The sequence below is a fragment of the Dendroctonus ponderosae genome, unplaced genomic scaffold (assembly GCF_020466585.1).
Source record: "Dendroctonus ponderosae isolate FM_Combo_2020 unplaced genomic scaffold, Dpon_F_20191213v2 Dpon_F_20191213_1, whole genome shotgun sequence".
Lineage (NCBI taxonomy): Eukaryota > Metazoa > Arthropoda > Insecta > Coleoptera > Curculionidae > Dendroctonus > Dendroctonus ponderosae.
Genome location: NW_026017110.1, coordinates 54,846,726 through 54,861,180, shown reverse-complemented (window position 1 = coordinate 54,861,180; position 14,455 = coordinate 54,846,726). Strand labels below are relative to the sequence as shown.

The window sequence follows — 14,455 nt, the reverse complement described above, 5'->3', positions numbered from 1 at the left end:
CTTTGGCTCCGAATTTTTTATTCCTCCATAAATCGCTTTTTAATGTTTTTGTGTTCAACGGCAACTAGTTGTTTTTTTTTTATTTTAGATTATATTTTTTTCTGATATCGTACTTATTTTCATTTTTATTTCAGTACGAAATTGAACGGTGTTAAAGCAAAGTAGAAAAAGAAGAATAATAACTATTGCAAACTTGAATGCACTTTACTGCCTTAGAATCAAATGTGTTTTTGGCATATCCGATTTTAACATTGGGCGGTGTCAACGCAAAACAACCACAACCTGCCAATCGTTAGTAACACAATAAAGTCCATTCTGAACTTGTGTGAAGCTAAAGGTTATTATGAATTAATTACTAATAAAAATGTGTGTGCATCGAGTCTGTGATTACTGAAATTTCGCTTAGGGGTCTGATTGAGTACACTTTACAAGTATATATACACTACACAAGTTTAGCATATTGTTTGGAAAGAAATACGATGCTCATTAATATTGATTCTATTCTATCTTGTGTGATAAGTGATAAATCCTGATTTATCACTTCCACTCCTACATTGTGCTTACAAAAAATATACTATGAATGAATATATTTTATATCATTTAAATATATGTAAACAATATTGATTCCTTAGCAGGCTGTCGACCTAATAGCTTTTCTACTGTAGAATAAATTACATGATAATTAGGCTTATACTAATTTAACGTACTGTAGTTTTTTGTTATTGAAGAAAAAAGTGGATTGGAAAAAAACTTTGGAGCGGTCTTTCAGTTATCCTTGTCAAACCGTTGATTTGTTGAATTCCTCAGTGGGTTTCAAAGTTTATATTATTCTCGTTATTGATTTTACTGCAATATTTTCTATTGTTTAGTTTCATTATATGAATTTGCTCTCGGTATATCTCCGTAATACAGCAGAGGTCACATATTGCTTTATATATTTTTAGCGGGTTTTGTGCTTGTCCGTAGTAGTAGATGGAATTGTTCAGACAAAATCTTTTTATATATGTATGTATTATATAACAAATATGTTCATAAATGAGATTTGCATAAGGGATTCGAATTATTACAACATTCATTCGTACGCCAATGCCAACGACATGGCATTGCATAATTTAAATTTAATTGCTTTCTGACAAATTTGTGATTACTTGAAAGAGTTTCAAATTTAGGTGCACCGGGCTAATTGAATTTCCACAATAGTAACTGCGAGTAGAATTCTTGGAAAAGCTGACTAAAATTTTCAAGAACTTTCGTCCGATTTGCAGGAACTGGAAAGCTACCTAATGATAAATATGATACCTGTATTTTCCTACAGATCTAATTACTATAAATAAACGCAATTACAGCGAAACAGCAAATTAGTTGATTATTGCTGAACTTGGCAGTCTACTTATTAAATTGTGAAATATTATTTCTAGTCACCTGTTTGGCCGATTATAATTTAATATTATCTTTTTGTCATTATTTATTTGCATTTATTATGCCGGTAAGACAGTTCTAATGCAATAAGGGTTACTTACCTAGATATTTAACTTTTCCTAAAATGCGGAGTAAAAGTTAAAAATTTATTTAATTTCTTCGAGTGTTCCAATCTGATCAGGATCATAGAGATAGATAGAGACCTTGTAAATCAATGCGCTAAATACTCCTAAATTTTACGAAACATGTGATGTGAGTAACGTTCTGCTCATAAAGGAAAATGCGAAATTAATAACAAAAATTCTGCTCTTTGTGCAAAATCGGTTTGAACATGTTGGTTTAATTACCTTCGTAGATTTTGAATTAAAATTTATTTAAAACCATCAAAACAGCTCTGAACTGAAAATATTGTAAAACTGTACTTTTTAATTTACACACATATACCTATTTGTGCCCTACGTAATTTAAATGTTCAAATACCAAATCGTTTTAGGTGTAAATGTCTTAAAATATCCCAAATCAAGGCAGCATAACTATTACCATATAGGTAGCCATGCTTGAGAAATGACCACAAAATGTGATTAACACTTAAGAGAGGAAAAGTGCGTGCCCAAATACTTGAGTAACCAAATTTGCTTAATTCATCAGACCGGACAAAATTATAACTACAGTGCTTTTCTTGACCTATCCTAAATATCAATATTTTGGTCTTGGCCTTGATTTTAAAATTTAAGACCATGACCTACTATCTTGGAAGTTTATTCGATTTTGTCTTAAAAAGGTACGAAAAAAAGTCATTATTTATTGTTACTTTACTTTAGAAGTGAATAAGTTGATAAATTAATAATCGGTTGAATTCAATAATCTGATAGCGCAGTTTGACATTGTACCAGTAATAATGTAATCAGTTCACTGTAATGAATGGATCTTCAAACAATTTTAATGACCGCGAAAGTATTTGTTGGCTTTCAAATTGGTAACTATTTGATAGATTAGGATAATATTATGTAAAATAGATCTATATTAAAAACCTGCTAAGAACGTATGTTATTGGAGATTACAAATATTCACGCTTAACCAGTTCTGTGTTATCTCATCTTAGTTTAATAAAATGCGCTTTCTGCCGCATAAGAAAATTGAGCCTAGTATTAGATCAACATGTTTGCTTTTAACTTACAATTCTAAAGATGCATATTAGGTTGATATTATACAAGGGCACTTAGAATATTCGAGGATTATTTTATGAGTATTACAAATAAACTTCAGAAAAATGCGTCGTAAATATTTTAGTAGATGTGTAGAATACAGTAGGCGTATATAAATACATGGAAATTAAAATTGGAATTTAATTATGCGGAAAATGTAAAATTTAGAAAAAAACTTGATATAAAGTTAGAGGCAGGTGTTTGATAAAAATAAACTTTTGCAAGTTAATCATTAAAAAAAGCAGACATGTTTTTGCTGGGTATTGAAGCGCAATCGGTTTATTCAATACCATCTTTTGACCAAGCCACTCTTGCGGCACCTTATTATTATCATACTAGTAGTCGATGAGCAGCAGTCTAAATGAATGATTGGCTTCAGTAAAAATCTAGCTCTCAAAACAACTGATCACGCAGCAGAATTCAAGATTTGGTTAAATATATTTTGTGAATACTAAAATTAAAATTTGATGTAGTATTTTACAAAGTATTTGCTAAAAATTGATAACAAAATTTGACAACTATCACTAAATACCATACTAGTAGTAAATTGCGTAAAAATGACATATATGAACAATAAGGCTTCATTGGTAAATAAATTTTCCGTCATATGATATTCATGGCAGCTTTATCTATGTCAAGAACTTTACTAATAGAAAACGTTGAATATATCCAGTGAAAATAATATTACATTTACTTAATGATAAAACAATGAAAATAAATATTATCATGAACTTTGAAGCGCTAATAAAATTTAATTAAGTTACACCTTGAAATTGAAATTTAAGTTTACAAACATTCGATCTCGTACTAACGGAGGCTTATTTCGCTTTCCGGTTAAAGGGGTTTTAAATTTAAGTGCGTTCATTTTTGGTATGACCAAGTACTACTGATGAGTACTCGACATTCTGTCTGCAATTTTATCCAAAAAAGTGGCTGAAATGAACGTTTGCGTAAACGTCGAAAGATGAAAATTATTATATTCCCTGACAAGGCCTGAAATGTACTTATGATAGCACTTTAATTGCATATCTAACTACCTATGCCAGGAGGAAACATGTCATTCTCTGATACCCTTTGATATATGTATTCTTAAAGACAGTTTACCACAACTATAAATTTTACTATTAGTTCAAATCTTGAAATAACTTGATTAGCTCGAATAGTTAAAAGGTTCAATATTTATGTTAAAATGGGGTATTTCATATTAGCGCAGGAAAGCAGAAATCAGAAATATGCGATACAAATCGGAACCACTATTATTGTTGAGTGAAAAATGAAAGTGAGAAGAAAGAAGAAAAAAAAGTGAAATGTTTGTAAATCTCTTTCGAAGAGATTCACACTAATAAGAAATTATCCACTCTAACTGATCCCACTTTGTTGCACAGATTGAAGTCATGTCAGATAGCTGGAAGACCAGATTTCATAAATATGATTCGTATGGATCGAGTAAAAACCAGTGGTGAACAATGCGCATCTAACTGTAAATAGAATTTGGAGCGGATTTGTTTACAGCACAACATTTTTTTTTTCGTTCCGAGATTTGGATTGAAAAGAAATTGGTTCATTAAACTGATACTATGTTGGCCTCTAATTTAGGTCACGTATATACAAGCTGAAAGTAACTTTTTTTTAAACGACTATATTTAAATATATGTATCAAATATGTCAGTCATCTTCAGTAGACAAGTAATTGATTATTTGCTACCGGAAACTGGCATTTTAGAAAAGCACCACATAATTTTGCATTTTTGAATGAACATACATTTCTATGTTGTACATATACATATGTCGATAGATTAAAAACGGATTTCAAGCCCAACTGTTACGATTGTAAATGGTTTTCTAACAATGTATATAAAAGGCACCATCCAGTCTGTCCTCTTTGATAAACCTGAAATACGATAACTTGTGTCCTGGATTTTCATGCGCTACAGTTTGGAGGAAACTTTCAGCTGGGCTAAATTTAGAACAAATATCAGGGAGAATCGGGAGAGAGTGAAGCTATTTGAGCGAAAGCAGGGAAAACGAGTCTGAATGATGATCCGGAATATTTCAATGTTAGTTCTCTGTGAAAGGAACTGTCTGTATTTATGGATTAATAACAGTGGGGACGTTTTAAAGAATAAAAATGCAACATGCGTAACTGACTTGCTATAAGAATATGTGTTAAAAGTGAAGACAAAATTATAAATAACACCGTAGACTAGCCGTTTTAGAAATTCTCAGCAGTTTGTTTCAAGTGTGCAACAAGGAACTACAAATAAATACTGAACTAATTTCGTAATAAAGGCTGTGTTAGTATATTAATTTATTAAAATTCATTTTCGGCCAATCATATTCTTGGAACTATGTATGGTTACAATCTTGATAAATACAAATCGTTCCGATGTCTTCTTTTCAAATTACAAATTGAAATTTTCTTGCAAAAAATTGATGCATTTTTATAAACAAATATGTTCACATTACTCTTCGTACAGCAGTTACTAAATAATTAGTAAGGAAATATTTTTTAAATTTCCGGGAATAGCATCTTTCACATGGTTCGAAGAGTCTTTACAAAACAAAGAAAAATGTTTAATGTTTCAATTTGCGTTGTAATTAATTCAGTATTTGTACCGATTTATTGAGTCCGATTTGTAGATCGTGTAAGCCAGGCTAAAATTTCCTTTGCTAAAGGGCGGCGTGCTTGAATAATACTCGTAGTTGTTAAAGTAAGTTTTTTTACCAATAAAAAATGCAAGTAGCATCATATCTGGAGACCCTGCTGACCCCTGAATAGAGGAGAAAGTATTCTCCCGGCAGGACGGACATCCTGCCTGGAAAACCTGAGGCAGTTTGCCTAGCAAATTGTTATGATAACCGCCAATATTCGATCGAAGTGGCATCAGAACAAGAATAGGATTGAAGTATTGGATTGTTCATGAAAATTTATCTAGCAGTTTTGTAATAATCGCCAAGTCCGGAATAAATCGTACGTCAAATTCTAGAGAACGACCCACCAAATTATTCGATAATTTAAGGAATATATAGGAGTGAGGAAGAACTATATCAGACGAAGGCACAACAGTTATAATTGCCTAACACCTTGGGATAAATATGAGTGTCATTGCAACTCACATAAAAAAATATACACAAGAGTGGCAGGTTAAAGAATTAAAGTAAGTAGGTTAGTTTGGCTCTTCTTTCATTCTATTAGTAATATACATTTTCATTCCTTAGTGTGTTCACATAATTTATATAAGGTCACCCTACATGTTTTTATTATAAAAAGCAATTGAACAAAGAGTTAAAACTATGACCAAATGAATGAATGAATTAAAACGAAAGCATGAAAATGCGTTTTCTACAGACTTCAAACAGCTGAATGTATTAGAATAGACACTACAACTTTTAATTGCATCCACAATTCACCTATAACTACAAGTGCCACTATTGACGTGAAATCAACATAGACCGCGCTTATGGAAAATTACTGAAGCTTGTTATTAATAATCAGCCCAACGTAGTATAGAATATTTAAAACCAGTTTTGTATTTTGTTTGGACCAAAATCCTCTTGCAAAAGAGCACTAAACAGTACTAGCAAGCTGGAAAGGTGCAACTCCTGTCATGGATACACTCGTTGGTATCGAAAGAAAACGCACATAATTCATTTTCAAATATCGTATGCTCTTGCCTAATTTCCTATGTCTTGCTAGAAATTTTACTGTGTAATTTAAGATCGAAGCATAGGCTAAATATCTTTAGATTAATTTGATCTGTAGAGACCAAATTTTGCTGATATATACAATATGAATATCCACCGACTTATGCCTTAATAATTTTCGTTATATTTTAAATAAAAAATCGCATACTGCAGCTAACGCAGTTGTATTTTCACTTACGCAATATTTTCTATATAGAAAACGTTACAAAGTTTCCTGTCTTCAGCTATGCGACAAAACAAAATAATAAAGAATAAATCGCGTGGGTCCGCAAAGTGGATTCTCGCTGACTAACAATTAAGCATAGTTTACAGCCACTTCTAACGAATCCGTTATAAGAGGTTCACTGGCTGGCCATCGGAATATTTATTTCCATTTCTCTCTTTCACTTTAATAATCATGATGTAATCGCGCGAGACAACTGTTTTCTCTTTCTATTTTGCATTTCTTCGGTTTCCAAGTCTTCAATTTTAAGAAGGATGCTCGTATGAGGTGATTCATAAGTTGTACTTTCGTACTCTTGAGCTCGTCATAAGCATTTTTGGAATGTCCTAAATAAGTGGCATCTGATTGTGAATGTGAATTTACAAAACACGGAATAATACTGATGGATTTACGGAAATTGAGTGCACAACAATGTTATATATTACAGCATGCTGCAGAAGCACAACGAAAAATATACTTAATGGGTTACCTGGTATAGTAAAATAGTTCAACTAACGGTCCAACCATCCGTCAGACACATTTGTATGAGATAAGCTCTGTAATTCGTGATCATAATTGGCACATTCGAGAAATTTTCTGTAGAAGTAGATGGATTACTTACTAGTTATTTCAGATATCTGGTTTTCTATCTTGTTCTATTGGAAAGATTTTTGATTGATTATTGAACATCATGCACTGTCAGCCCCAAAATCAATACATATCTACTAGTTAATGCAAGTCTTGCCAAGCAAGAAAGGGAATTTAAAGCGTGAAACAACATAATTCGATTTCTTATTGAGTTCGTCAATTTATAGTATACCTGAACATATTGCTTTTAAAAATATATTTTCTCGATAATTCCAGAAAACGTATAGCAATCGAATACCTCGCGGACCAACAGACTATTGATCAAAATCATAATATAAGTATTAGGCAGTAAAATGTCATCTGTTGCGGAACTACCAATAAATCAAAAAACATTTATTCAAAATATAGGATCTGAAGGCATGCCGGAAATATCAATAAACGAAATACGCACCGCATTGAGTTATAAGAAAAATGAAACATGTATACTTTGGAGGCACAATAAAGTTTGGTAAAAAAAGTCAAACAGTAGAAATTTCCGAAAGAATTGGATTGTCATGGGCAGTTTTTGGTTGGCTACGCTATATATTTGAAGATTGAAAAGAAAGGTGCACGACTCTTGCGTACTACCTTTGGCCAGCTATGGGTTGAAAACTATTCTTAAGTATTACAGAGGCAAACTCAGACAAGCTAAGAAGAACATATGGAGCAATGGACAGAAGGATATTGGTAGTAAGTTTAAAACAGAGGATGCAAAACGAGGAAATACGACGTCAAACAAAAATGACAGACATAATGGACCGAGTGGCAAAACTTAAGTGGTAACAAAAAGAACCGTCGGAAGACGATAAAAGCAATGGTTGGACGACATTAAAAAGAAAGCAGGAACGCCTTGGTTTCAACTTGCCCAAGACAGAAATGTATGGAAAGCTGAAGAAGCCTACGTCCAGCAGTCGACTGGCACGGACTAAAGTAGGAGGAGGAGGTGAGGAGCTAGAATTCGTTTTACTGTGCGTTAATTTCTTTCTGTGTGCTTTTCAGATTCCAAATATCCATTATAGGCGGATTTACTTATATTATTTTGCGTTGTAATTTTTGAGGCATTTCATTTGTCCGTTTTAGTTCCGATTAATTATTTCACATACGTATTCTAGTGGTTATTATACTTGCAAATTATCAGACATATATTGGTTACTGTTGAAATTTAAAAAAATGTAGTCAAACTAAATAAGTTTTTAGTACGAACTGATGGTTGTAAACGCTTGATTTTGCGAATATGTGATTACAGTCTTACCTACAGAGAGGCTTGTGCAATTTTATATTTAATTCTAATATATCTACAGTTTAAAATATACATTAAAACAAAAATATTAAACCATGTGAGAATAGAAGACAGTTAAAGAATTTTCAGTTTTCTGGAAAAATATTTCCTTTATATCTATGGAAGTGATTGTAACCGTAATGTAATTTACGTACATTTTTAGAAATATTAACATTAACTAAGGGCAACATGCTAATATTTCTGAAAATGTTTTCCATTTTTTGCTTTGCTCTCAATGTTAGTCACGAAGATTCGGCGTTATGATCAATTATTTGGAGTGTGGAGTAAATGCGTACAAAATAATTCCACTTGGCTCTATTACATAATACGTTACAATCTAAAAATTTTCTTAATGGGTTACCTGATGTAGTGAAACAGTTCAAATAACGGTCCAACCGTCTGTCAGAGACGTTTATATGAGATATACTCTGAAATTCGTGATTATAATTGGCACATTCGAGAATTTTCTTTGAGAAGCAGATTGCAATGATACATTATTATTAGACCGAGTGTGGCCAGATGATCAGTACATTATACATTAGGCAATTTTTTTACGCTATTAATTATTTGCATAGATAATGTATACCTGTTTCGAGACGCGCTGATTAATTTGACAATTAGTAAATTTCTCCAATTTTTGCCGACTCATAGTGAATTTTAAACAGATGACTAATTTTAATCAGAAGATCACTTAAATTGTGCCATTGATGGGATCGTTTTTATCGAAACGCAGTAGCAAAATAAGAAAACACAAACGCAAACGCAGCAGAGTGTCTGATCATCAGAAAATAGGGTTACTTTAGTAAATACCAAAGGTTTAGATATGGAATTAATTCATACAAAGTCGTAAAAGGTGAAAAAATCTTTGATTATTGTTTCTCATAAAGATGGGAGTAATACGTCAAAAAAACGTATTCGATGTGCGAGTGAAATAGTTTCAACCATGTTTTCAGATTGATTTTGTTCTTATACTTATAGGATGTAGCAAAACCTTGTCCTTGTACTAAAATAAATCTATCAAAATGTCACATTGATATAGACCCTAAAAGTATTTTATCGATATAAAAGATTAAAGCAGGAAATAGGAAGGAAAAAATCAATCGGAAAACATTTGGTTTGAGAACGGTTACAATTTTCTCTCAGAAGTAGATCTCCTAGTCTTGATACGAATCTCAGCTGTCTGATTGATTAAAGTGCCCGTTGTATGTGTATGTATCTTATTATTATCTGTGTGTTAGACGGAATCTATTGTTTGCATCTTGATGCTCGTTTACTATTAGTAAACTGAAGATGTTCAAATCAATTATTTTATGAACTTCAACTTGAAACTTGAAAACTTCAAACTTGAAAGCTCAGCAAAATTTATGAGGTCCTCACTTTAGTTGTGTTTGGTTCCTTGAGTTTCAAAAAAGGATTTTAAAAAAATTTTATCAGCTGTTGGTGAGTTTTTTCAACTGTTAGGATAGAGAGAAGTATGAAAGGCTTGCATCTTCAAAGATTTTATCGAGTCAGTTTTTGACTAAGAAACAATCTCAAAAGATGTAATAATCTCTCATGTTTGCGAGACGCTAAGAAGAAGAATTAGAACTAGTGGGTTGAAAATTGGTTCTGAAGGTGTTTACTGCTGGCACATTCAAAACCGTGTTTTCTTCTAAAAATAGCGTTTTTGAAAGTTAAAACGTTATTGAAAATGAGATTGTGTATACGAAAATTGCTTTAAAACGGAACAACAAAGTTCAACAAATGAATAACATCCAATAAAGGTTTTTAGTTTTTCAAAAACGTACTTTTTTAGTGTATTTCTAGAATTATTTTGTGCTTTCAATTTTGTTTTCACGACAATTTAGTGACATCAGTTTGTCAGATATATTTTTTAAGAGAATATAATTAATATCGATCGCATTCCATAGATGGATCATGTATGATGTATATTCTATATTAGGAAGTACAATTGCAAATTAAAATTAGTCTTTCTAACTTCTTTCAACATTGTGGAAAATCCCTTAAAATCAGTGTCAAGAGTGATCGTATAATATACAAGGTGTCCAGAAATTGTAGGTCAACAGTGATGGGGACTACCATCCTGCTGGAACCCATCTTCCAGATCATAATCTTCAATTTATCTTCAAAAATAATCGGGTAACATGCGTCCATAGCGCTCAGAATTGACTGTTATGGCTCATCCTTGATCAATTTCAAAAAAATACAGGCCAATAACACCACCGGACCATAATGCACCATACGGTCACTTTTTCAGGATGCAAAGGCCTTTCTGCGACGACCTGAGGATTTTGAGAGCCGGCTTGATATACGGCTGTTCGGTTTTTCATGAACGGGTTGTTGTTCAATCACTCAATTTGCGTATGTTCTGCGTTGCCCATGGTCTTGAGACTTAAGTTCTTGAGTCAGTTGTACTTTGTACGATTGGAGCTTCAAATCAAATTGCAAAATTCGCCACAATGAGCCGTAAGACAATTCGGGTCTTTCTCCACATTTTGGGCAACAACGCGATATTTTCAGCTGAATGAACGTTCCGATGATGCACAGGCCTTACAATATCAGTAACCGATCCAGTCTTCAAATTTTTTATACCTACTGCTTGGTTTTCATGTCGTTTTCTAGTTCTAGAAAATAGGCTTGTTATCTGACTGTCCCCAAACCTTTGATTATAATTAACTAGACTGTCAACAAATGTTTTGACCACTCAACACATTTTTCAAGGAATGAAAAAACAATTAAAACATTTATGCTCTCTAGTCTTAGTGTTCTGTGTAAGACCCACATCTTATGTAAGATACTTGTTTTTCTCCAACGATTTAGAATAAAAGCGTTAAATATAGTAAAAAATAAATACAAATATAACTTTTGTGATTTACATTATAGTGTTGAAAGGTTTGTTTATTAGTGAACAAACAAGCATTTGGAATGTCACCACATTTGAATAATGCATGCTAGGAATGAAATTTCAGTTTTTAGTAATCTGTTTTTTTAAGAAAGCGGCTCAGTGTTGACGTCAATGCATTCCGTGTTTTTGTAATTCCAGGTCGCATATTAGTAATTTTGGTTCTTGGGATGGTGAAAGTATTACAACATTGTTTCTTCCAAATTCATATTGAATAGTTTGAACACGTACTGGCTCTATTTTCGCATTCAGGAGGCTTTTTCATTCTATGCAATCGTGTTTATAAAATCCGGGATAAGTTATTTAAGCATAAACGTTGTTCAAATTCATTAGTTTGCTAACGTTAAACGTTTTTGAGATAAAGTTCTTAAAATAATAAATAAGCATAAGCACCAACGCTATGGAATTCAAGAAACGCAACGCTAAATGCCTAACAGATTAATGGAATTAAAATTTTATTGTGATGGCGCAAGACATAGAAACAATAATGAGAACTATATGCAAGTCGCAGAAGAACTTGAACTCTACATCTGACCAAGACATTGGATTGAATGTCTAATACTAGTCTGTTCTAACTGTGTAAGAAAATTAATAATATTACTGTTAGGTACTTAAAACCATACCTTTCATCCTTATTAAGTTGCATATCTACTACTTTCACATTTCACATAGTGCATACTCTGTATGAGTCCTTGTAGAACTTACATTGTAGCAGATTTTGAAATTTTATTTTTAATAAGTAGGGATATATGTTTATTTATTTCTGCAAATTAAAGGATCTATTTACCTCACATTCTGCCTGATGAACAGTTTATTTAAATATGCTTCCATCTTTATTTAGTGTCTGTAAATTTAATTATCGAGATGCTATTATTTGTATTAAAAAGACTACTAAATACAAAATAAATTCAATTAAAAAATTATTCAAGCATCATTACAATGTCTATATGTATATAGTTATAATACTACCGTACCATTAATCACTTGTTAATCGAGTTGAAGCATGTCCGTCCTGAGTAACACCATGGCAATGAATTTCTGCTTATCAGCTATTTAATTACATTCGGTGATTAAAGAATTAATAAACATTATTTTTCAAGAATTGAAATTCTAGTAATGTTTTTCAGAAAGTCATGTTCTTCGACATAAATTGACGGCAAAAATACAAAATGTGATGAATGAAGATTTGCCCTTGGTATTAATATCCCAGTTTTGCGACATCATGGTTTTAAACGGCAAAAGCTGAGTTTCTGTAATTAATAGGAGCATCTTTTTATACAATGAGAAGAATGGCATTTATTATTATATGGATAGAATTGAAAATGGCAGTAGTTTTAAGTCCAAGAATACGCATACTCTATTGGAACGTTTGGTCTACTATATCAACTAATTACATCAAATTATAATAGTGCCAGATGAAGCCGTTATTAAATGTAGAGTAATACATTGAATTTCATTTCAATTTTAGATCAGATCAAGTTTAACAAAGTCGCGGAAATTGCTCTGTAAGTGTGTTACCGTGTTCTACGATCGATTTCATTTCATTATCCATTTTTAAAGGTATTGATGTCAAATCTACGAAGCACCGTCATTCATTAGAAAGTTATGAGATAATTCGCTGTTGATACCATACACTGGATTCGATAATATGACATACACTGCTTGACAAAACTCTCGAATTTGTTCAAAAAATTATTGAATATACTCGCTGAATATACGTTTATTATAAAATTATTCTACACCGTCAGAGTTGCATTGAGCTTTAAACAAGCAACTGGACCGTCCCAGCTGAATGGGTGAAAAAGAACAACAATATTATTGTCTGAATAATGATTATGATATAACCGTGTTTATAATAACTTGCGTTTTCTTTCATTCGATTATGGATTTATTAGTACTGTTTTGTCCACATGAAAGCAGTATATGTATGAAAAATTATTGAGACAACTTTCATTAACATGGTAGATCAATATATTTAGTCGAAAAATTACATAATATTGGCAAAGTGTAACGCGCGGACCTCAAAGATTACAAGAGTGTTCCATTTATAACATTTCAGGTTACATACATACCTAGTTTAAAAATAATTATTGCAAACCTACTTAAGTCGATGTCGATACGTATAGAAAATGTGCACTTCAAGATTGCATTGCTTTACTTAACCCATGATCTACATTTTTGTTAAGAATTTAATACCAAAAGTTCACCTAGAAATTGATTTTGCAATAGCCGTCTATATTTATTTTTATTTATGACAATTGCATATGTTATAGTTTTGGGCTGATAATTAACGTTTTAAACTTTGATGGTTTGCTCTTTTAAGCACGCTTTTGGTATCTATATTGAGCCCAAAAATGTTTTTCGATATATGTAGTTCTACCTTCTCTTTTCAGCTCCTCTTCTGGCGTAATTCCCCTTCGGATTGTCGAGTGCAGCCGTTGAAAGTTTTTCTGGGGACTGTTTGTTCCAAGACGATGTCGCGCAGCACATCAGCGCTGTTGTTACAGGAATCGCACTGAACTAGTCAGGTAATGAGGTCAAGTAATCTCTTAGATTACTACCTGTATCTCATATACTCTCATTTGTTAGATATTAAAACGGTTAGAATTTTGGTTTGGAACTGATTTAATGGAAAAAGTTTGTTGATGCTTCAATTTACAGAAGAACATAACTTCTTTGAATACTTCAAATTTTATATTGTATAAATATTTGCTTTTGATTAATTGGAATTTCAGCATCATTCATCTATTGATTTCCGCATCTTGTTATCCTGATGTACTCTATAGTAAAACAAAGTTTCTGATGAAAAAATAGAATTAACGCGACTGCGAATAAAATGAGAGAAGGCCTATTCAAACATACCTCAACTTTTAGTGAACAGAAAATTTTAAAACTTAGAATTACTCCAGTACCAAAATAGGTTGGGTTTTGGGGCCAATTGTTTTAAACTTGTGACTTATTCGTTCTTTAAATCCCTCATGGAAAAGAGTTTCTTCCTGACGTTTTGCACGCACTAGTGGCTTTTTTTTTTTTTTTTTTTTTTTTTTTTTTTTTTTTTTTTTTTTTTTTTTTTTTTTTTTTTTTTTTTTTTTTTTTTTCTTTTTTTTTTTTTTTTT

The 14,455-nt window shown here is 32.0% G+C and overlaps 1 protein-coding gene across 1 annotated transcript in view; it reads right to left on the bottom strand.

Annotated features, from left to right (window-relative positions):
• LOC109538036 (cytochrome P450 307a1) overlaps positions 1–13,822 on the bottom strand; it is a 32,267-nt gene extending 18,445 nt beyond the window's left edge. The window contains exon 1 of the mRNA XM_048670736.1: positions 13,720–13,822. The gene's annotated coding sequence lies outside the window, so the exon portion shown is untranslated. The remainder of the gene's footprint in view (positions 1–13,719) is intronic.
• Positions 13,823–14,455: the final 633 nt, after the last annotated feature.